This window comes from Athene noctua, chromosome 27, assembly GCF_965140245.1.
Source record: "Athene noctua chromosome 27, bAthNoc1.hap1.1, whole genome shotgun sequence".
Classification (NCBI taxonomy): Eukaryota; Metazoa; Chordata; class Aves; order Strigiformes; family Strigidae; genus Athene; species Athene noctua.
In genome coordinates this window covers 5,436,483-5,458,487 of record NC_134063.1, presented here as the reverse complement: position 1 = coordinate 5,458,487, position 22,005 = coordinate 5,436,483, and positions in this window count along the sequence as shown.

The following is a 22,005-nucleotide window of genomic DNA, read 5'->3' as shown; positions in this document are numbered from 1 at the left end:
GGGGGGATTTTTGCCTCTCCAGAAGGGTGGGGAATGCAAAGCCCTTCTTTCCTTTGAACAATCTCTATCTCTTGGTCTTTACAGGCATTAATGCTCGTTGTGCCCTTAGTGAGAACTGTATTGAAATTGTCTCTAATGCTTTTTTTCCCCCCCAAAGTCACCCAGAAGGTTAGTGTCAGAGCAGGATGGAAAATGCTAGTCCAGACCCAGGAGTTAAATCCTTGAGGCTGTGCTATTTGGCCAGAGGAAATGCCTATTTCCATTGATAAATGAACAGATATTTACAAAGTAACAGATATTCCCCCTTCCCTAAGGCTGCAAATCCCAGACCCAAATAGTTCTCCTTGTTAGCAAGCAAAATCCCCTCCACTCCTGATCTCTAAATGTCACACACCGGCCCTAGGACACACGCAGCAACCACCACAGCCTGGAAGGGGGAGAAGGACTCCTTGCTCTGAGCCATAAAACTGTAAATCAGAGGGAAATGTATTTCCTCTGCCTGGATTTCACAGCTCGCTCTATGTTAATTTGGCTGGTTGCACTCTGCATGCATCGTGCCGGGAGCCCCTTTCAGCAAGGTCTAGGGTTTAGATTTTTAGAGTGAAATAAAATAATGCAAAAAGCCTTGTTTCAGCTTGCCTGTTCACAATCAATTTTTCCCCGAGCATGGGCAGCAGCCTTACAAGCTATTTCTGTTGATAGCTCAGGTTTTATTCATGTAGATAATGAGTTTGGCAGGAGGTTAATAAGTGTCAACTGAAAGATAATTTAAGAGTTGTAAAGATAAATTTGTTGTGTGCTCTTTTTCTGTGTGTGTGGCTAATACCTCAGTGCCCATACACGTGCACACACACGCAGTGCACAGGCTGGTTTCTAAGTCCATAATCTATACGGTTTTCTTTATTCCTTGAGGTATTATAAATATCTAAAAGTCCCAGTGAAAATCCTGCTGCATGTAAATTCCCATCTGCCTTTTTTTTTTTTTTTTCTTTCCTGTGCAAAGTGATTAGGTTAACACAAAGGGGAAAAGAGGAGAAAAAGGAAAAGAAAAGGAATAGAGCTTTAGAAAGGTGGCTTTTCCTCCCCAGCACGATGCTTAAGTGGAGAATTTCCTTGCAGGCTGGACAAAGATGTTGCCCCTGTGCAGCATTTTGAGACTGAAAGGGAGTCTTTGGAAAGGTTCAAAGAATCATAGCATGGTTTGGGTTGGAAGGGACCCTAAAGCACACCCAGTCCCACCCCATCTGTCCCAGGCAGGGCCACCTTCCCCTAGCCCAGGTTGCCCAAAGCCCCGTCCAACCTGGCCTTGAACCCTTCCAGGGAGGGGGCAGCCACAGCTTCTCTGGGCAGCCTGTGCCAGGGCCTCACCCCCCTCACAGGGAAGAATTTCTTCCTTAGATCTAATCTAAACCTGCCCTCTTTCAGTTTAAAACCATTATCCCTCGTCCTATCCCTACACTCCCCAGTAAAGAGTCCTTCCCCAGCTTCCCTGTAGCCCTCTTAAGCCCTGGGAGGCTGCTCTAAGGTCTCCCCAGAGCCTTCTCTTCTCCAGCTGAACCCCCCAACTCTCCCAGCCTGTCCTCACAGGGGGGTGCTCCAGCCCCTGATCATCTTTGTGGCCTCCTCTGGGTTTAGGCAGCTGTTTTTTCTTCTTCTCTTTTTTTTTTTTTTAACTTTAAAATAGTTTTTTCTTTTAAAATACCCTGAGTTCTGCCCCACTGTAGCCAAATTAGTGCATGGTTCTAGTGCAGACGGTGCTTGGCTGGAGCCTGGTGCAAACCAGGGCTCAGGACACTTGTACCCAGGGAGAAGAGGAGTCAAAATCCCTCATGGGGCCATGGCCAATGATCCCTCCTACCTGAATCCTCCCCAGAGCAGCACAAAGGTCTGGCATATCCCTTCTAACCAGGCTCAGGCTACTTGGAAGTGACTTTCCCTGCTAACTGATGCTTTCTGCCTCTCTGAAAGCTCTATTAGAGCTTGAGCCTCCATGTTTTAAACATCAGGATCAATGCAATGCTTTGCAGAAGATATAACACTCCTTGCACCTCAGACAGTTACAAATCACCCAGGACAAAATAAGCCATCAGTGCTCAAGGGGACTTCACCTGCCCCAGCCATCGCCGGGGCAAAGGACCCTTTCTGGCTCAGCAGGGATTTTGGCTGCACCCCACGAGCAGCTAATCAGCACCGAAACGCTACGCTGGCCCTTGCCTTCCTCCTCTGCTCTGCTCTGTCCCACCCTCTTCCTAATCCCTTTAAAGCAGAACGGTTTAAGAAGGATTCAGTGGTGGATGCTGTGTGGTGGGGGCGAGAGAGAGGACAGCGAGGCTTTGTTGCAAGTATCAATACGATACTGTTCCATAAAACAACCCCCCTGAAGTTAAAGATTATTTACATTTCAGATACGGGCTACAACCATCATCTATTTGATTAGGTGAGGCTTGAATTAAGTACCAAATTTATCTCTTTACATTGTCAAACTTAATAGTAGTTTAAAGATAAACCTCATTGAAACTCTGCCTTCCCTGCTGGGCTAATTAACACCCATTTAGACTCTTAAACCTTTGATGGGTGTTTCTGTTCCAGTGCTTTGGTAATAGGGGAAGATGCTTTAATAAATCAGAGAAAAATGTTGGCCGAGCAGCACGAACCAAAAAGCTCTCTGACCAGGTGTGATTGGGTTTCCAATGCGGCAAGGGAGATAAAAGCACTTTCTTGATTAAATACTGCCACCAGGTTGAACTCTGAGTTTTCAGGTGCTGGTACTGCTACCACTGCTAATGTGTGCTGAGTGTTTTATTTCAAGGTTGGTCCTGTAAAACAGGTCAGATCGATGGAGAAACTCAGCCAAAGTGTGTTGAACTCGATGGGTGGCTGCCTGTGCCGTTGGTGGCTTTGGGTAAATGGATGTTGTCCACGGAAGATCAGGAGGACTTTAGGCTCTCTTCAGTGGGGAGATACTCTGGTAGAGCAGGGTCTAATTTAAGGGAAAGTGGGAATTTAAAGTGCTGGTGCAAAGAAATCCCAAGTGAGCTGTGTCTGTTGGAGTCATGTTGGGCACTGTAATGGGGTCAACCCCAGTTTTGCCCTACCAGTATCAGGACTGGTGGATCCAGCTGAGGGTTACAGCCGTGAGCTTCTCTCCCACATCCCTTTGATACTGCTCGTGGTCTCTATTTGGCTTTTTGAAGAAGTGCTCAGTTACTCCTGAGTGGCTCAGTCTGGATTCCTTTTGAGACAGGAAAGAAACCTGCTCCTGTCTCCTTCACCCACATGTGAGCTTAACCCTGGGCAATTCCTGGGGCCCCAACCCCTCCCCAAGCAGCAAGTGTCTGAGAGCACCGGTGGGGGCATCTGCCTTGGGCTGCAGCCACAACCATTGCAAACTGGAGCCAGCACCAGAGAAAAAGGGCAGGGAACTGTCTAAACCCCAAATACCCCCAAAACACTTTGGCAACTCCCGCTGCAACACCAAAGTTGTGGGGGTGAAGCCCCCCTCTGCTGCTCCGGGCAGCAGGCAGGGTCCAGGCTGGCTCCTCGCTGTTGCCCGGGGAGAGAAGCTCCTGGAGCCCCCGTCTGCTTTAAGGAGTGAGAGCAGGGCAAGGAGAGATGGTGCCACATTTAATTAGCTCTCAGCAAAACCAGATTATTCTTAACATTAAACTAATCTTCAAAAAGGGAACCCTTTAAATGAAAAGAGAAAGTGCAAGGCTAGGAAACCATTAATTGATTCCTTATTCATTAACCTTTGCAAACCACTCAAAAGAGCTGAAAAACGACTTCCTTTGGAGCAAGGGCTTATGCAGGGGCTTGGAGGAGCCTCTCATAACCTACAACGCAGAGGGCAAGAGAAGGGACAGTCCCAAACTGCTCCTTGTTTTGCTAATCAGAGGGCAATTCCTCACACCAGGCCCTGCTGTAAACACCACCGACCTGGACCACGCTCGCCCGAAACCACCCTGGAGCCACGACAGCTTCTCTGATATTTAATCTGTAAACCTCAAACTTCCCACGTCCATCACCGAGCCTAGCCGCTCCAGTCTCTTGATAGTTATTTTGCCTTTTTCAATCCAGAGCTTCTGGAGTCAAGGGATTTGCATTAAAAAAAAAAAAAAAGTCCTCACTAGATGAGATTGAGAAAAGCAGTTTGCAAAGGGACTTTGGGCTTAAAAAAACCCAACCACCCAGAGCCAAATGAGGCTGACAACAGTATACTAACATCCAGACATAAAAACTCCCGTTTAGTCACTATAAAGGGCTGGGAGCACGTTTCTATGGTCATCTAGAGAGTCAGCAGGGAGATGGAGCCGTTCCCATCCACCCGCTGTCCCCAGGCATCAGCACGTGTGGCCGTAGGTCTCTGTCCCGCTCCCCTGCCCAACCACCTCGCAGCTCCCAGCCACTCCTGTCCCTGAAGGTGAAGGTCCAGCGTTGGCTTATTTTGCTTTGCGAAGGCTTTTCCCTGGGGAGCTCCACATGCTTGCTGCGCCCACCTTCCTCGCGAAGGCAGACAAACAACAGCAGTTTCCATAGCCACTGGGGAAAAGAAGAAAGAAAAAGCCTGCCCGGTCAGCGGCTGCCAAATCGCCTTTTGTTTGTGCCTAGCAGCACTTGGATTTTCCCTGATCTGAAATGACACTTTTCTCCCTTTCTGGGGTCTTGTTTTCTGGGTATTTGATTCTTGTGCCAGGGCTTGGACAGGAACCAATGGCTAAAAGCTTCCTCCTGTAAGCTCTGGAATTAACAACCCTCTTTCCCTCACCTCATTGGCACAGCAGGGGTAAAAACTAGAAACATTTTCTCTCTTTCCACAGTTTAGGCAGAAGGGAACCAAGGCCTTCGTGGGAATGCCTGATCCAGCCTCTCTCAGAGGACATAGACCAGACCTGGAGATACAGTACCTGCAAAACTGAGGTGAAGTTTGGATGTTCCCTTCAGGGGTAACTACGGACTCACCTAATAAGCCATGAACCCCGAGCTTTGGGGACATATCTGACCAACGAAAGGCTGCATCCAATGAGTTGCTTCTATTTGCAGGAGGTTCTGGGTTTGCTGCAGAAGAACGGAAGGAACCTGCATGCCCCAGAGCCCCAGACCACGCTACCCCTTGGGCTGAGCGTACACATCTCCGTAGCGGGAAGCATTAAATGATTTGTGCACTCCATGAACGTGTGACATGAAGCACACACTCCTCAGCATATCTGTATCACACCGGTCTCTCAACATGGGGAGAATTACAGCTGTAGCGTGTGTTCAGCAAAAAACTTATCTTTCCCAAACGTCCCCGTGGCAGAAGTCAGGTGCTTGAAAAGTCACAGGTGCCGATCTTAAACAAAACCACCACAAACCACCTTCTCCTCCTGAGCATCACCTGTACAGCACAAGAGCCTTTTCCCTGTCACTGCTCAGCATCCTCTGTTGGCTCCCGGGCTCTGTCCTCGCTCCCCTGATTCCTCCTGCTTCGCTCAGCGTTTGAAGCCCTTTAAAGCAGTCTCTAATGATACTCCATTGATCTCAATTATCCAGAGACAACTCTCAGTTATCCCGAGGCCGATTAAGCAGGTTGCAGATTAATCATAGCCTGCTAAGTGCCCCCTTCATCCTCTTTGCTGGTTCCTCACATCTTGATTTTTTTTTTCTTTGAAAGAAAACACACAAGACACCGTGTGCTCCCATTTCCCATAACACAACTCATAACGGTGCCTTTGCTGTATCTTGGCTTCTTCAACCTGATTATTAACCTGGACATGTAAGACTTGGCTGATATTTTCGTTGCTATTTCTTATTTCCATCACCGAGAGCTGTGCACCCAGGAAACCAGAAGGAAAAAAAAAAAAGCTCTCCAAAGAGATTATTTTCATCAAATTCAGCTATTTTTTCTCTGTTGAATTGGAAACCCCTCATCAAAAAGCCCCAGGGAACCTTTCACCTGTATTTCAATGTTCAGATCTTGCTCATCCCAAACTTGCATGGTTGGTGGCACCCAGGAGGAAACCTCAAAACTGACTGAGGGACTGAGATGCTTTGAGATGCTCCCAGAGGGAGAAGCTTGGAAGGGACAGGAGCTTTCTGGACACCTAGAAGGCAAAAAGTGCAAGGATTTCCCCTCCACACCAGGCAGTTCCCAGCTCACAGGCGGTTCAGATCAACACCAGGCTGAGGGCACAGTCCTGGCCATGAACCTGCACCCAGGGGACACACGTGTCCCCCCAGTGCCAGGCAGGGCTGCTCAGAGACAAGCACAGGGCTGGGTGGCCTCTGCACCATCCCACCACCATCCTGCTGCCAACCTGCGATGTTCCCAGAGCATGGCTGCACAAGGGGATTGCTCTCCCCTCATCTTCTCAGTTATTTTGGTTTTCTCCTAGATTTTACAGCTTTGCAAGATGCTTCTATCACAAGAAAGAAGAGGTGGAGGAGGAGGGTTATGCAGTGTCTGAAAACTGGGAATATTAGAGCAACATACACTGAGAGAAAGAAGGAAAAAAAAAATTACCAGTAGCACACTGCCCTTTGAAAGCATGCCGGTTTTCTGGTTTTTTGTTTGTTTTTTTTTTTTTTTTTCTTTAAGCTCTTGGCTTCAGTTTACCCGAAAGGAAGAAGTAAGAAAAAAAAACAACCCAAAACCCCAAAATAAAAGCAGCGAGCCCCGCACCGGTGCCCTGCTCGGGCTGGCTGGCTGCGAGGCGCAGCCTGGGTGAGGCGGTGCTAATGTCCCTGCGCTTTCCAGATTAAGCACAAGTGCTTTGTGCAGATAAATTGAAAACCCTCAGCCCTGGAATACAGACTCATGTAGCGACGCTGTCAGGTTAGAGAGGGAGAGAGGGAGCAGCTGCCTATGGAAAGAGAGATAAAAAGCTGAGAGAGAGAGACTGGTGTGCCTTTATGTCTTGAGCTGTAAGCCAGAGACAGCTTTCAGATGGGAAAACGCAGAACTTTGAAACATATGTATTTATTTATATATTATACACCCACACGTACAGCGCCACGTATACTCAATACAATTACATAGGCATGCACATAAATATACACACACACACACACACACAAGTGCTAGGAATATCCTACAACCTCAGATGCTCGTGCCTCCCTGCGGCACGTGTCCAAGCGCCGGCTCGAGCCGAGCAGCACCGAGATCAGACCACATGGACACAGCACGACCGTGGCCACAGTTTCTCCTGCAAACTCACTGGCCAAAAAGCAGAGGAGGAGACGGGGCTCAGGGCAGGCTGGTGGCAGTGCTGGGGATGAGCTGGATGGCACCAAGCCATGCATGGGGGGCTCACACGCTCCGGTACCCCTGCCTGGCCCAGCTGCCTGCAGCAGGGACACCCTCCTCCTCCACTGGCTGCCATTTAACTAATTATCCATACCAATTAACTCCTTTACTTCCCTCCTTTCACATTTAGCAAGCAACAGCCCCCAAGCCCTCTTTAGCAGCCCTTGGCAGAGAGCGGAGGCGAGGGCAGTGGGGATGGGAACAACAGGACCAGCTTCTGGGGGGCAGTCACAGCTAGTGGATGGGTTGGGAGAAAGGGAAGGAGGAGGACTCCTAGCTCCATTTCTGCTTTGAGAGTTGAATCATGACAGGGAAAGGCTAGCAGCAGAAGTGAAATTATTTCCCATCTTCCCCAAGCCTGGCTCACTCTCTCACACACCCCCACAATCCAGCCCATGATCCTTAAGTGAAACTGGCTTTTATCATTCCTTGTTCAATCCAGTCAATCAAAATTTCAATTAATGGCAGGGAATTATCAATCCATTCAGCACAGAGAGAGGTGGTTTTGTTGTGTGGTTTGGTTTTTGTTTTTTTTTTTTTTGTTAAAAAATGTGACTGTCACATTGCTGATCCAAGCACTGGGCAGCCTCTGCCAGCACCCCTCCACCAGCCAAGCAGTGATGCTGGGGGCTTCCCGGCCTCCCTGGCACTGCGGGTTAAACACACCTCTGCTTTTCATAGACAGAAAGCACCAGCCCTGCTGATACATACATTTATTTTTTTTTCTCCTTCCCTAATTTCCCTGCGTGGGATTCCTCCGTGCTTGCCCGGTGCAAAGGGCAGCAGCTCACCCTGCGACGGTGAGTGAGGGGAGGGTGAGCACAGGAGGGAAGGATGGAGGGAGAGAGGGGTTAGAAGAAGAATCCATTTGTAATTACTGAAATAAACAGAAGTCGGGGAGAAATGCAAATGCCTCATGTTGTGAATTACTTGACAGAAGAAGTGACAGCTTTTTATTAGGGTGATAACAGCAAGGAGTTTTAAAATAGAATAATCGGTGCAACAAAAGCAATTTTAATTCTGAATTTTCATTTTAAATGGATGATCTCGTTTTAATCAAGCGAGTCATCACAAAATGCTTTTAATTACCAAAAGTCAAGAGCTATATTGTAATTTTAATGTCTACTTTCAGGCTGATGATTAGATTTATACTAAAATGTGTGTGTTGGGGAGGTGGGGTGGGGTGTGTGTTGTTGCCCCATTCCTGCTTTCTGTCATTTCCCCCTCAAGTGAGCACAAGATCTGAATTTACCATTCAAAAAACCTAAAAGGCTTTTTGGAAAGTGCACTCACCTTGCCAACAAATACAGAATGGGCTTGAAGCAGAAGATATTTGTTAAAATCTGGGTTTGTTTATTTTCTTCCCTTATCTCCTTCTGTGTTATTTGAAGCAGCTGAGCTGCTAACACAAAGTTTGACTTTTTGTGCTTTTAAAGGCATTCTGGGATGCTGCCGTAAGCCGAGAGATTGGACCACTTCCCGCAGACTCAGAGAAAGATACGCATCCACCATCTACCATCACGCCAGTGAAAAGGCTAATTTCAGGCTCAATTCCAAGCACAAAACCCACCTCTTTAGAAGAAAAATAGCTGAGGCTGTGTGCTTTGTGATTAGAGCTGAGACAACACAGCCAGGTCCTCCCTTGGCTCGACGAGGGACTCCTCAGCCACCGACCTGAGATGCAGAGTCGTTTATACCATGCAAAATGGGTGCAAATCAGAAAGGGAAAAAACTGGCCCGTTTTTTCTTTTTCCCAGTGCAACCTGCTAAGGTACCTTCTTCCTCATGTTTAAATATAGAAGGTTTAAAATTGAAGATGGTTCATTTGAATGAGCACGGCTTCAAAAAATGGAAGTAGTCCTGGCCAGCCCCCGGGGGATGCCCCTGACGTGTCTGGGCTCAGCGGGGCTGGCTCAGTACGTGGGTGTCCTGGATGTTCTTGGGGAGTTCAGCTGAGATCTCCTGGACCCACTGGGGAAATCTCTCACCCTTTTTAAATAACCTTGACCTGGCCTGCAGCAAGATCCCAGTGGTGGGAACGGCTCCAGACCTGCGAGCAAGAGGAGGGTGCAGCATTGTGGCCGGCACATCTGAGCCAGCTCCCGGTTTCCCTGCCCCAGGCGCAGTGAGGAGAAGGAGGGATGAGCCCCCGCTGCTGCTGGGGCATACGTGGCCACAGAACGTTCCTTTTCAGTGTGCAGCGAGAAGGAAACTCAGCAGCTTTCCGCTCATCTGTCCCCACTCAGCAAGAGCAAAGAGTATTTTTGCTAAATTCATGCGTTATAACCTTCCCCCTTCAAGTCCTACCCTAAAGTCAGAGGGAAATGGTGTTGGCTGCCATAAGAGGAACCATTCACTCACCCCAAGATCCCACTGGAGATGATCTTCTCGGTTCAGAAGACAACTTGAACTTCTCAGGCAGCCCAGGGTCTGGAGAACATCCCCAGCTCTGCCACCAACTTTCCTGTATCTCCCTTTCAAGTCCTTTCAAACTTCGAGCATACTGCACCAGCCCTGAAATAAAGAAAACTACTCAGAACACCTTTTTTTTTTTTTTTTTTTTTTTTTTTTTTTAAATCTGTAAGACTTGGAGGCACTGGCTTTCGAAAGTCAGCATAACAAGGCTCCCTCACATCCTTTGGCTTTATGTGTCTTCCTCCTGTGCTGCACACTTTGCTGCTTTCATGCTGCTGTTCAGACCCAGCACGGTGAGAACGGATGAAAGCCATTTGCAAATACATTCTCAGAAGAAAAAAATCTGCTTTCTCCCCCCCACTTTATTTTAAAAAGCGGTTCCTGTTGCTGCGCATTGTTTGCGTGCAGGGATTAAAAACGCTTGAAAGCCTGAACCAGAAACAAGATGTCGCATTTCTAAATTCTCCATGAAGGCGTGAACGAAGACACAATACAGAGCCAGTGCTGACATGCACAAAACAGCTCATTATATGAGAGAAAAACCAGCACCTTTCACCTCTGACAAGCTGGAAAAGAGAAAATCCCCACCAGATAACCTGACCAAAAGCCTCACGGGAGAGGTAAGAGTGTGCTGGAGCGCTGGGAGCTAATTGGGGGAGCCTCCACCACCTCAGAGCAGCAGCAGGAAAGAAAACCACATCTTTTTGCAGTTGAATAAATAAAATATGCCAGCAAGAGTCTCCTTTCCCATCCTCAATTCCTGCAGCCCCAAAGTGAGCTGAAACTGTGCCCTCCCTTGACATCACGCTGCACAGCTGAGCAGACCTTGCTTTTAGCAGAGGTGTCAGGCTCGTGCCCACGCCAGCGCTTTGGAAATTTGGGACAAGGGCTTTGGTTAGGTTGGTCTGAAGCTGTATCTGCAATGCTCACACCACGCTTGGAAGGGATGAACTTCAGGCTGTTTTAATCAATCCTGCTCAAGATTCCCAAATGGGGCACGTTGTTTAAGGGCTTCTTTGGCTACCAGGTCACTTTGGCAGCCATCTCCAAACCCCTCAATGAAAATGACTCGTTTTTTTAAACAGGTCCACACTGCCACCTTTGAATGACTAGTTTATTTTTCCAGACAGGATTGGTCCAGAAGATAACGCCTTCCCCTCATCCTGCCACCGCCTGCTTTTTTTTTTTTTTTTGACTGAGAGCTAAGACCATCTTGATGTCTCTATTTTTTTTAAGAATTTAATAAAGTTCCTCAAATATTCAAACAACACAAGCATCAGACATGGAAATTAGCCGAGCCTTCAGAGGCCAGCTTTCTCCCTTCATTAATATCAATAACAACCGTGGAGCTTAATTGAGCCACTTTGGAAGCTGCCTTTGGAAAGCACACGGTGGTGAGAGAAAACAGGGCTCGGCATCACGCCTGCCTCCTCTGCTGTGCCTCCTCCTGCAAGCTCCTACCCCAGATCTGCAGGAGACTTGTACCTGAGGAAGATGGGGAAAGCTTCCCAGCTCGTGCGCTGCAGAGAGCCGAGTGAGATGCGAGTGAAATGGATCCTTTGCAAATCCTTGAATCATTTCCATCGTGAGAACAAGATTTGCTCGTCCTAGGGATAGAGGCTGGGGGAGACACAGGGTGGGAGGTGGGTGCTGCTGGCCCACAGCAGCATGTGTAGCCCTGCCTGTACCTGTGTCTTAGTGTCTTTCTTTTCAGCTCTGCTACTCGCTGTTTCCCCCATTTCATGCCTGGAATTTAAAAGATCTGTGTATTTATCTGCTGCTCTGTTCAAATTACCAACTGGGCTGTGCTCTCCACAGTCTCTCTGGGAACAGGCAAGATGCTACATGGCTTTTTGATCGAAGCAATCTTTCTGTTCAGGTGGTTTTTCCTTTGCACGGGGAAAAAAAAATGCAGATTTTTTTGTTTTATATCTTCTTTTTCCCTTTCTTATTTTTGCCAAAGAGCATCAACTTGAGGTGAAATATTTCCCAGTGCTGACAAAAGCTTTGATATTGTAATGCCAAATCCATCAAGCCAAAGCTTTTAACTCTGCATTGTTCTTTTTTTAAAATATTGGATTTGTGACGTTTGCTCTCCTTCCTCTTGCCCACAATTGATCTGCCTGTCCTATTTATCTCCTCTATCTCACCGGGCCGTGGCCTCGAGCCCACTGGAGATTTTTCATTGATTGCCCAGGATTTTGGATGAAGCCAGCCAGTTATTTTCCCTTCCGCGGTTCACCTCTGTTACCTGTTGTTTATCCTCTAACCAGGTCTGGGTGAGGTTTTTTTTTTTTTCTGCATCCAATTGACCAGAAAATGCACATCCCAGCTTTGTGAACCAGGGTCAAGTTCGGTTAAAAAATAATCTTAATATTTAAAAATTCTTCCTCAGCATTTCCAAAACCAAATGTTTCCAGTGTGAGGACATGAAAAGTTTCATCTAGATATTAATTATATCCAGTTGGGAAGTGGCTTCAAAAGATGATGGAAATTCTTACACGCGGAGAACAAACCATTTTGTTTTTCTCCAACTCACCAAAAAAAAATAAATCTCAGGTCAGTTTTAAACGATGTTTTCCTCCACCCTTGTGCAAGCTACGCATTGGTTAGGGAATGTTGGCATCTCTTTTGTGGTCTGACTCTGATCTGAAGGCTCAGCCTGTCCCTCCAGACCTGCCACCACCATCGCTCTCCCCAGGCATTAGCCTAAACCTCTCCCAGCATCGACTCTGGTGTTTCTAAATTAACTATTTATTTTCACTACTTTTCCCTTCAGTCAACAGAGAGAGACTATCTTCTCCGAAAAGCAATTGCAAACATCGAAGCTAAACTTGCTATGACAGATTAAAACAGGCTCCGCTTGGAGAAAAAAAAAGGAAAAACACAGCTGTGAAGGTGGTCACTGCAGCGTTCTGCTCAAAGAAAATCCAATAAACCAGGCAGGACCTCAGCTCTGTGACTCCGAATAGGCACTGGGATTACTGGGAGACTGGCAACACCGTGGATTTAGAGTTAGTGTAGAGGATTAAATTTTAATGAGGGCCTTTAGCACTGAAAATATTGAAAACACAGGGAGAAAGAAAAGAAAGAGGTTTCAGGGTCCTTTCCCTCATTCACACACGATGTCTCTCATCAAGGCGTTTGCACCCGTCAGCTATTGAGGGTCATTCTGAGATGAAGAATTACATGCTGGAAAAGTTGTTTTTCAGCCTCAAGTCCCTGCACGTGCTTTGATGCTACCACGGGGGCAGATTTCCCCTTATAAGAGCATTTTGCCCTCTCTCACCAGCACCACATAGCACAGCCAGAGCCATTCGAGTGCTTTAACGTGCAAGTTTTTGCCTTCCAACCCTCCTCCAGGATTTAATAAACCCCCCAACTCTCCCTAAACAAACAGGAAAAAAACCCCATTCAATTGTTTAAAATGGGGAGAAAAAGCAATAAAGTTTCCCCAAACCAGCAATTATGGATTACGCAGGCTAATGGGATGAGCGACTCCCAACTCCACCATCATTAAACAAATCTGGTCCTTACAAAACGCTGCAAAACCTTCCCTTGAAAATGCTTTGAAGACAGGAAGCGAAGTACTTACAACACCCACTGAGGAAACTGTGATATAAGTCTCCCTTAGCTCGTTTCTGCCTACTTTAAGACTTAATTAGTATTAAAGGCCCTAGGAAGTCTGAAGATTATTTATGGAGGACATAGTGGGAGATATGGCCTAAGGAAAAAAAAAGGAGGTAAAGCTGAACTACAGAGCTTGTCCAGGTGACTAAATCTACATTTTGACTGCTTCATTGCTTAAGGGAAAATCTAGGTGCAAATTTGTTTTTTTTTTTTTTTCCTCTCCCCTCTCCTGCCCAAAATGTCAAGCCAGCGCAAAGCTTTTCAAACCTGGAATTGAGAGGACAAAGAAAAAAAGGTCAAAGCCCTCAAAACAATTTGGAAAAATGTTGGCCAAGACCTTTCATTTTTACACCGACAGGTTTTTTTATTAACTTTTGCAATCATTTAAAGCAAAAATTGATCTGCTAAAAAGACACCGAGAAGCCATTAGCGCGACACAGGAACAGCCTTACAGGTGTTGCAGTGAGAGATGTTGGTCTCTGTGGCTCTGAAGGACCTTCTGTGATCTCTGCCTGTGCTGGCATTAATTAACTCAGAATTTCTTAGTAATTAACAAAGAATAATGATTAGTAATTAAGAATTTTCTTAGTAATTAACTCAGAATTTCTAGAAATTCTTAGTAATATACAGTCACTGAATCCCAACCCTTTCCAGATTAAAAGATGCATGAGGGCACGTGTGCTTTCTCTTAGTTTGCCTGAAATAAAAGTTGGCCATGTGGATGACTAGAAACAAGAAAATAAATAAAAATAGTCCCCTGTGGTCCCTGCTTGGCTGGAACATGCCTGTTCCCGTTGCCAACTCTACTCTGGGCTCAGCTCATCCCCAATGGTTGAGGCAGCTCCTCATCGCCCACGGCTGGACCATGTCCCCTCCCCTGTGGCCCTGGGCACAGCCACCCCCTCGCTCACCGCTCTGTGGCCAACGTGGTAGATTTTGCTGTCAGTGATCACTTCTAAAATATACCTCTGAGGTTTGCATTATAACTTTTGTTTGACCTTTAAAGAAAAGCTCTAATCGACAACCAATTTCTGTCTCATTTTGTGGCGGCTTGCTTTGTACTGTCAATCATAGGTAAGTTGTTAAGGAGAAAATCAGGTGGGCAGCCTCCCCCTACGAGAGCCTTGACAAAGAAAAGCCTATAATGACACCAGGAATTCCTCTAATCGCTCTTTTCCAGCTGCTGAAAATGCCACAAAGGGTTTTCATCGAGATGAAACTTCTCTAAGGATCCATAGACAATATCTCATCGGGAGGCAGGAGAAAACCCATGGCAAGCTGCTGCTTTGGCACGGTGCTTCCCAACACACTGTTAGTGATTGATTCTGCCTGGATTCCCCCAAATCGTGGCCAGGATGGACGCAGCAAGAGGAGATGGTTGAACGTGGATGCTCCAGCCTCAGGGAAATGGTACAAAATGTGGGAAAAGAGGAAATCGGTGGAGAGCACAGAGCTTTGAGAAGTCACGTTGGGCTGCTTTGAGACATGGGAGAGGGGCAAAATTACATTTCGATCTCCATTTTGGCTTGCAGAGCCACAGTCCTTGCTCAGGCATTTCCCCCAGCCCAAGAGCACGGACACATGGCTCACGTTTGGACAACACGCTGCCACCATGGAGTCTTTGTCCCATGAATAAGAAATTCCACCCCTGGAAAGGATGGGCAGCCACAGATCGCCCCTCTGCCGGGGACTGGCTCAGCTCCAGACAGACACCGAGGCACTAATAACACATCACCCCTCAGCTTTCGAGTCCCTTTTGGCCCCAAAGTGAAGCTATTCAATGTGCTTCGTGCCAAAGATGAAATTAACTTTGCTCCCTAATTCTACCCCCAAACAGCTGCTCTGCGCTCGCTCCAGCGGCTGTATTTCACAATTAGTACCGACTCTATGGTTGGCTCTAATTAGCTCCTTATCACCTCCAAAAAGCACAGGTGTGGGAACCACAGGGCCCCACGTCCAGGCAGGGCGATGAGCAGGGGCTGTCGGAGAAGAATCCTCATCATCTGCCGTCGCCAACTGCGCTGTCACCATCCTGCAAAGCTCCTCGTTGCTCCGGGCAGGGATTGGAAAACAGTTGGAAAACAAGTGTCACCCCTCCAACGTGTGAGCGGGGCTCCCATTTGTGCCCGTGGAAGCAAGGGGGACAAGCCTGAACACCAACAGCACGTGGCAAGTGCAATAGCTCCTGCCTAACGCCTTGAGGGAAATCGGGAGGGCTGTGGGCTCGCAGTGGTGCAAGAGATGCTACGGGAGCTCCTGTTCCACCCAGCACTGTGGGATTTCCCTGCAGCAGGGCCAGCACCTCTGGTTTTTTTAGTGCAATAAACTAATAAAACTGGTTTTTTTAGTGCAATAGCAGCTCCACGTCCCTTCCCTGCAAGTGTAGAGTGGTGTTTTTCACTCGGAGTCGCTCGGCAAAGATTAACCATCATGAAAACAGCACCGTTCTGATCTGATAAAGCCTTGGAAGGACTGAAACGGCACTTAATTAGCGGGAGATTACAGGTATTAAGCATTAGATCCTGCTGAAGAGGGGCCGAGTCCCAGCTCTGTGCTGAGCCACCCTGGTCCCCACGTCCCTCCGTCAGTGGCTGCCATGGGGTGATGCAGGAGGGCTGCCCGGGGCTCAGCCACCGGCAGATTACAACATGGTACAGACAGCTGAAGACATGAGGTCTGCTTCACCCAAAACTCAGGTAACCGGCGGCGAAGGCATTTGTCACTCTTCTCCCCCCTCCAAAATCAGGAAGCTTAAACAATATGCATCATTTATGCACCTTGAGAAGCCGAGAAAATCAGAATTGAAAACAGACTGGTGCCTCTGTCTGCATGAAATATTCAGCACAAACTCCGAGTCCTGCTGCGTGTCAGGGCTCAGGAGCGCTGCATCTCCTTGCTCTGCAATCAGAAACCATGACAGCTCACAAAAAAATAACAGCTGCACGATGCAACAGATACCATTTCAGGTCAACTGCCAGGATGAAGAGGTGTTTCGAAGCCTCTTCAATATTTAAACCAAGAATGAAACACATCGAGACCCAGTCACTAATGGCTTCTTGCCTTGCACTGCCACAGTAACACCAGGAAATTGGATGACTTGCTGGGATCGCTGGAGATAGGCAGAAAGGGAGAGGAAAGAAGTGCTGTCTGGTGTAATTGCTAGATGTCCAAGTCTGCTCTGCCTGGGATTGCAGCCAGGCATGAACAAGGAGGAAGATGTAGGCTGACTCCTAAGAAACCCAGGCAGCAAATGAGCCCTACCTGGGTGGACCAGATCCTGCTTTAGGAACTGCTTTGCAAAGCCTTGTCTCTCTGGATAATGTGAGCAAGATCTAGTCTTTCAAACACAGAGATGACAAGCCAAATCCTCAAACCCTCCCTGGCTGCTTAGGAAAGCTTTGAGGCTTCCCCACAGTGCCTTGCTGGGGATCTGCTGTTGGCACAAAGCCATCACAGGCAGCTTTGCAAAATCTCCTGCAACGCCACGGTCCAGGATGCTCCCACTTGGCCGTGCTTAGCATGGGCCCCTTTCAAGGGCAGCAGCTTGATGAAACATCAAGCATCCCCAAAAATTTTCTCCGTTATTGAGAGGATGATTTAGCTGTTAACTCACCCCAGGAAAAAAAAAAACAAAACAGACTAGTGCCTTCTTATTTCTATTTTCCAGCAGCAGATGGACACTGAGATGGATAGAAAAATCACTGACCCACAGGGCTCCTGTTGAATTCCAACGAGCTGAATAGGGATCAGACATCTGCCCTCCAGTGCTGGCGTAGCCTCCGCTAGTCACAGATCACAGAATAGCTGGGAGTGGTGAGCGGGTGCAACGTGTCCTCGGCACAAACCATCCCCACCCGCACGTGGTGCTGGGGAGCTCCTGCTACAACCGTGGCTGCAATCTCTGTGTTAGAATCAGCAGCCGTTCAGCATCCTCTGCCCGTGAGCTGCTTCCCACCCCACCAGTGCTCCCAGTCGAAGCTAAACAAGGGCCAGATCTCCTCCGGAACAAGGAAAGGGAGGTGATTTCCCAAGGGCAACTGAGATTGGGTTTTTGGTTGAAATTTGTAGCTGCCTTCTTTTAATCCTCTCATCATTAGCTCTCTATCCCCTCCCTGGGACTCTGAGCATGGTTTTTATTGCCCTTCTCTCCTCTCTGCATTTGGAGTCCTTCAGAGCGGACAGGAGCACTAAAAATAAAATCACCTGTCAGGTTTCCTAGTTATTACAAACAAAATGTCCTTTACAAAAACGTAAAAAGTAAAACCTTCATATTGTGTGTGCTTATTCACATAAAATATTTAGAAAGCTCCAACTGTTTTTATGGCTGTAATTAATCTTGTCTCATGTTGGGGGAGAACAGAACATAAAAAAATTACTCTGGCATCAGGCAGGAGCTTGGGCTTCCCAAGGCAAACCTGTGACCTGTCCACACTCCCGAGTGTCGAGGGGACCCTCAACCTCCAGGAGAGCCTGATGGGGACGTAGGGGGGGGGCTGAGCCACAGTGATACCCATTTGTATCATGCCACCTTTAAAAACGGGTGTTCACGTCATTTCTAGCAGCTTTGTAGCCGTGATTGTATTGAGTAAGAGGTGACACTGATTTACACCAGCGCTGCTCCCCGGGGCTGTCGGTACAGCTTGGCTGGGACTAGGGCTCCACGTGTGTCTCCCTCTGGGGAAAGCTGACCCCACAAGATACATGCTCCTTTTAATGTCTAAAAATCATGGGGATTTTAAGGAAAAGCTCCCTGCACAATCACTGCAATCAGCTGGAGGACTCCAGCTAGCACAGGAGTCTGAACACATATAAATTGTCCCTGATCAGAGACTTCTGGCATAGCTTACCTTGCCAATAACTTATTTGATGATGGGAATATTCCCAGAAATATGATGCTTTAAAAATCAGGTCCAGCCCTTGCTAGCTACAGCTTCTCAAAGACGAAATTTTGGCCAAGATGCAAGAGATAACGGCTTCCTGCAGCTCCTTGTGCCACAAGTGGAAAATAACCTGCCGTGGGGGGAAAAAAATGAGAGGGCTGCTGGCCGAGGCACCTCTGCAGCAGGAGGAGGGCTCTGCCTTGGATGAAATGTGTGCAGATCCAACATTTCTGGTAACTTGAATTGTTTTATCGTAAAAGCATGGGAGAACTGGCCCATCGCGCTGGGGCTGGGTGTAGAGGAGTTTGCAGTTGAAGCCTGAGATGAGAGATAGGTTGGCCTCAGCAGACCAAAGCATTTAACTGGCATAACAAAGAAGAATGTATTTGACATTTTAATCTTGATCCTTACACTTCTAAATTGCCCTCTGGAGGAGGAATATAATGTGTGAAGTACAGGGTTGCTCCTGGGGACCCACTGGCCCATGAAACACAGACATCCTGATGAAGATGAGCACCACAGACCTTGTAGAGCTCAGGGGTTTGGATCTCCCAGAGACACCAGGAAGACCTGGCCCAGGGATGGAGCTGAGCAGAGGTAACTGGGCATCTTGGTTTTCCTCCTTGGCGGGGAACAGGGTGGTTATCCAGGCTGGGAATTAAGATCCAGCAAGCTCCATCTCTGGCTCTCACACCCAAACCCTGCTTGACTGGTGGGGCACCGTGGAAGGGGAGGGTGGTCTCATTAGTGACACATTGGTGAGGTGTCCTGCCAAGCGCTGCTTTATGAGTTTGTATAAACCACAAGCACCATGTGGATTTATAACCCTGTTTATTACTCAAAGCCATCTGGGCTTTAACCTTCCTTCTGCATGGAGGAAAGAAGGGTTCAGGTAGCAGCACACATATCCCAGATGCAAAGCTGTTATGCACATCCAGAGGTACAGATGGACAGCAAGAAAAATCAAAAAAGCTAAAGGAAGAAGAGGTGATGCATAACATGGCCCAGCACATGGCTGGGCTGGGACTGCAGGGGAAGGGACAGGTTTCCACACGGGTTACATGAAGCTCAGCAGTGGGGTTCAGCTGGACCCTCAAATCTACCAGTTCCCTTCCGCAGCCACCTCCTCAACTGCCGTGTATTTCTGCACAAGCTTTTTTTTTTTTTTTTTTTAATTCAGTTGACTTTCAAAGTAGCCAAACTGCCAAAGCTGCCCATTTTGCCTGCAGATGCTCTGCATTGGCTGCCTCTAAACCCCTTTAAATAGCCACAGCTAAATCACAGCTCTGTCAGGCGATGCTCTATTTAACAGAAGCTGCCCGTCTCGCGCAGCAGCCACAGCCCAGGAATCTCCTCCCGAGTCCATTTTCTCAGCGAGTGGCAGCAATAAATAAAATCCAGCCAGTTGGTCCTTGAAACGCTACCACGGCTTGATTACTTCTGCCCAGGATTTTGCCAACTGTGCTGCAACCTCCTGCAGATGCTGCCTCCCTCTGCTTGCCACCTCCCCACGCTGGGTGGGGGGGAAGAGGCAGTGATGGGATCATGTATGGAATGGGATCCAAGTGCAGGTGCAGGGCAGCAAAGGGGCCCTGAGGAACCATTTCCAGGAGGACATGCCCCTGTCAAAGCCTCTTGCCCTTGAGCCATGCAGGGAAAGCAAGGTCCTGCCCAGGAAAGCTCCTGGGTTGTTTCCTGCAGGAGCAAGAAACGCTCCCCCTGTCTTGGCCAGGCTCCAGGGTAGTTAATTGCATTCTGCCTGCCCAACATTAATTAATTTGATGTCGTGCAGAGACCGCTGTGCTGGGTGCATCCGGGAAAAAAAAAAAAAATAAAAATCCACCACCTCCCACGCCCAATAAATAAGAGAGGAGGAGGGAGCCGGATGGCAGTTGGCTCCAAGGCTCAGCAGCCGGGACATGGGGGCCCACTCCCAGCAGGAAGCATCTCGTCAGGATTTGGCCTTCTCCTTGCAATGCTGGGCCCAGCTCGGTTAGCTCCAACACCAGTTTGCTTTCACCTACAACTGAACGGATCCAAGTCACACACAGAGGTCACCTCCAGTTTGCTCCCCGCATCCATTCCCAGGGCAGAGGATGCTGCTGTTGGCCAGGAAGTGCTTCAAAGACCAACGGATGGACAGAGTTGGGTGCTGACTGGCCACCGGACTTGCAAGAAGGTCCATGGGATTCCTGGTGGCTGCAGGATGAATCTGGGGGTGCCTTGGGCTTCCTGAGCACCAAGGGTGGTTGTGCTGCGTAAGGAAATCCTCTGTCAACTCGTGCAGTTGTTGGGTGGGAAGGTGGACATCGCTACACCCCTAAATAAAAGTACATGCACATCAGGGCTGGGGAGGTAAGAGAGGTTTCCCGTGGATCTCTGGAGGCTCACAGGCTGAGGGTCCAAAACTACAAGTAGAAACCAAGCCACAGGTATGTGTTTCTAGCAAGATGCTCTCAAGGCCATCAAAGCTGCACCAGCAAAGTCCAGGATAATCCTCAGCCCCTGCAAAGACCTTTTTGCTGCAGAGACATCTTCACCCCTGGCTGAAGACTTCTCTGAGCAACATCCATGGAAGGAGCTGCCAAGGGAAACTCATCCCATCCGGGCAGCAGAGCCACAGGGGGTGAGGCATCCGCGGGGAGCGGGCCCCAAGCACGCGCCTCCCCTGCAAGGTTGTTTTTGGAAGGCAGAGCTGTGGTAGGAGAGCCCCTGCTCACACAAAGAACAGATGCCGGTTATTTTAAACCCTACGGTTAACTCATTAAAGCAGCTGTCTGCCATCCCCCGAAGACAGACAAATTAGGATTCAACTCAACCAAGAGCACAACACACACACACACAAAGTGTGATCGCATGAAATGCTAACAAGCCTGCTCCCACCATGCCAGGCCTGGGAGCCACCGGACCGGGGAGCTCGGGGAAAGAGGTGAAAGGAGGCAAAGCAGCAGATTTGTTTCTCATTGTCAAGTTAGAGCACAGTCCAGCTGTTTTCCCAAACAAGCCAAAGTCATGAGCTGTGTCTAGTTTGATTTTTTTTAAAAAAATTCCTGCAACAGTGATTTTTCAGAATCACAGCTGCGATCTCAATTGCTGGAGAAGTGGTGATGCGGAGAGCAGCGTGTCTTCTCCTCCTGGCCCTGAGACTTAATTCCCTGACCTGCAATTCCCTCCCTGATCAGGGTGATCAGATAGGAGGGAAGACCCTTAATGACATGCAGGGTGCACAACCAGCCCCAGCACCCGTGGCCACGGTGTGTGACTGTACCAGATTCACGCAGCAGAGATGCAGCGCAGCGGACAACACGGATGCTGGAACACACGGGCAGAGCCTTCAGGGTCACTCAGCAACACTTCAGTGCCTCAAGAGCCCCTGAGTCCCTTTGCAAATCTTGGTGTAAGTGCCCCATTCCCTGCAAGGGTCTCAGCCTTGCTGCCCCACCTGCAAACGAGGGGAGCAACACAGCAAAACCTCCATCGCTTGGATGCTCGGGTGAGTCAAATGATCATTCCCTCAATAGACAAGAGGTAGCAGCACCAACACAGCGTCTTCCCATCGCTGGGAGCACAGCTCGTTCAGGCTCAGTTAAAGTTAAAGGATCCAGGTGATTATTTCCGACCTCCTGCAAGTGACAGCAGACCGCTTCAGAGCGATTTGTAATCTAACAGAGACATTAACCTTTTAAAGCATCTCCTGGTCTCCCTGGGGCCGTCGAGGGACACTCTATTGTGCAGGGGAACAAAGAGCCCTGGTTATTACTCAGGAGTGAATGGCATGGATGAGCTTTACATAAGAGA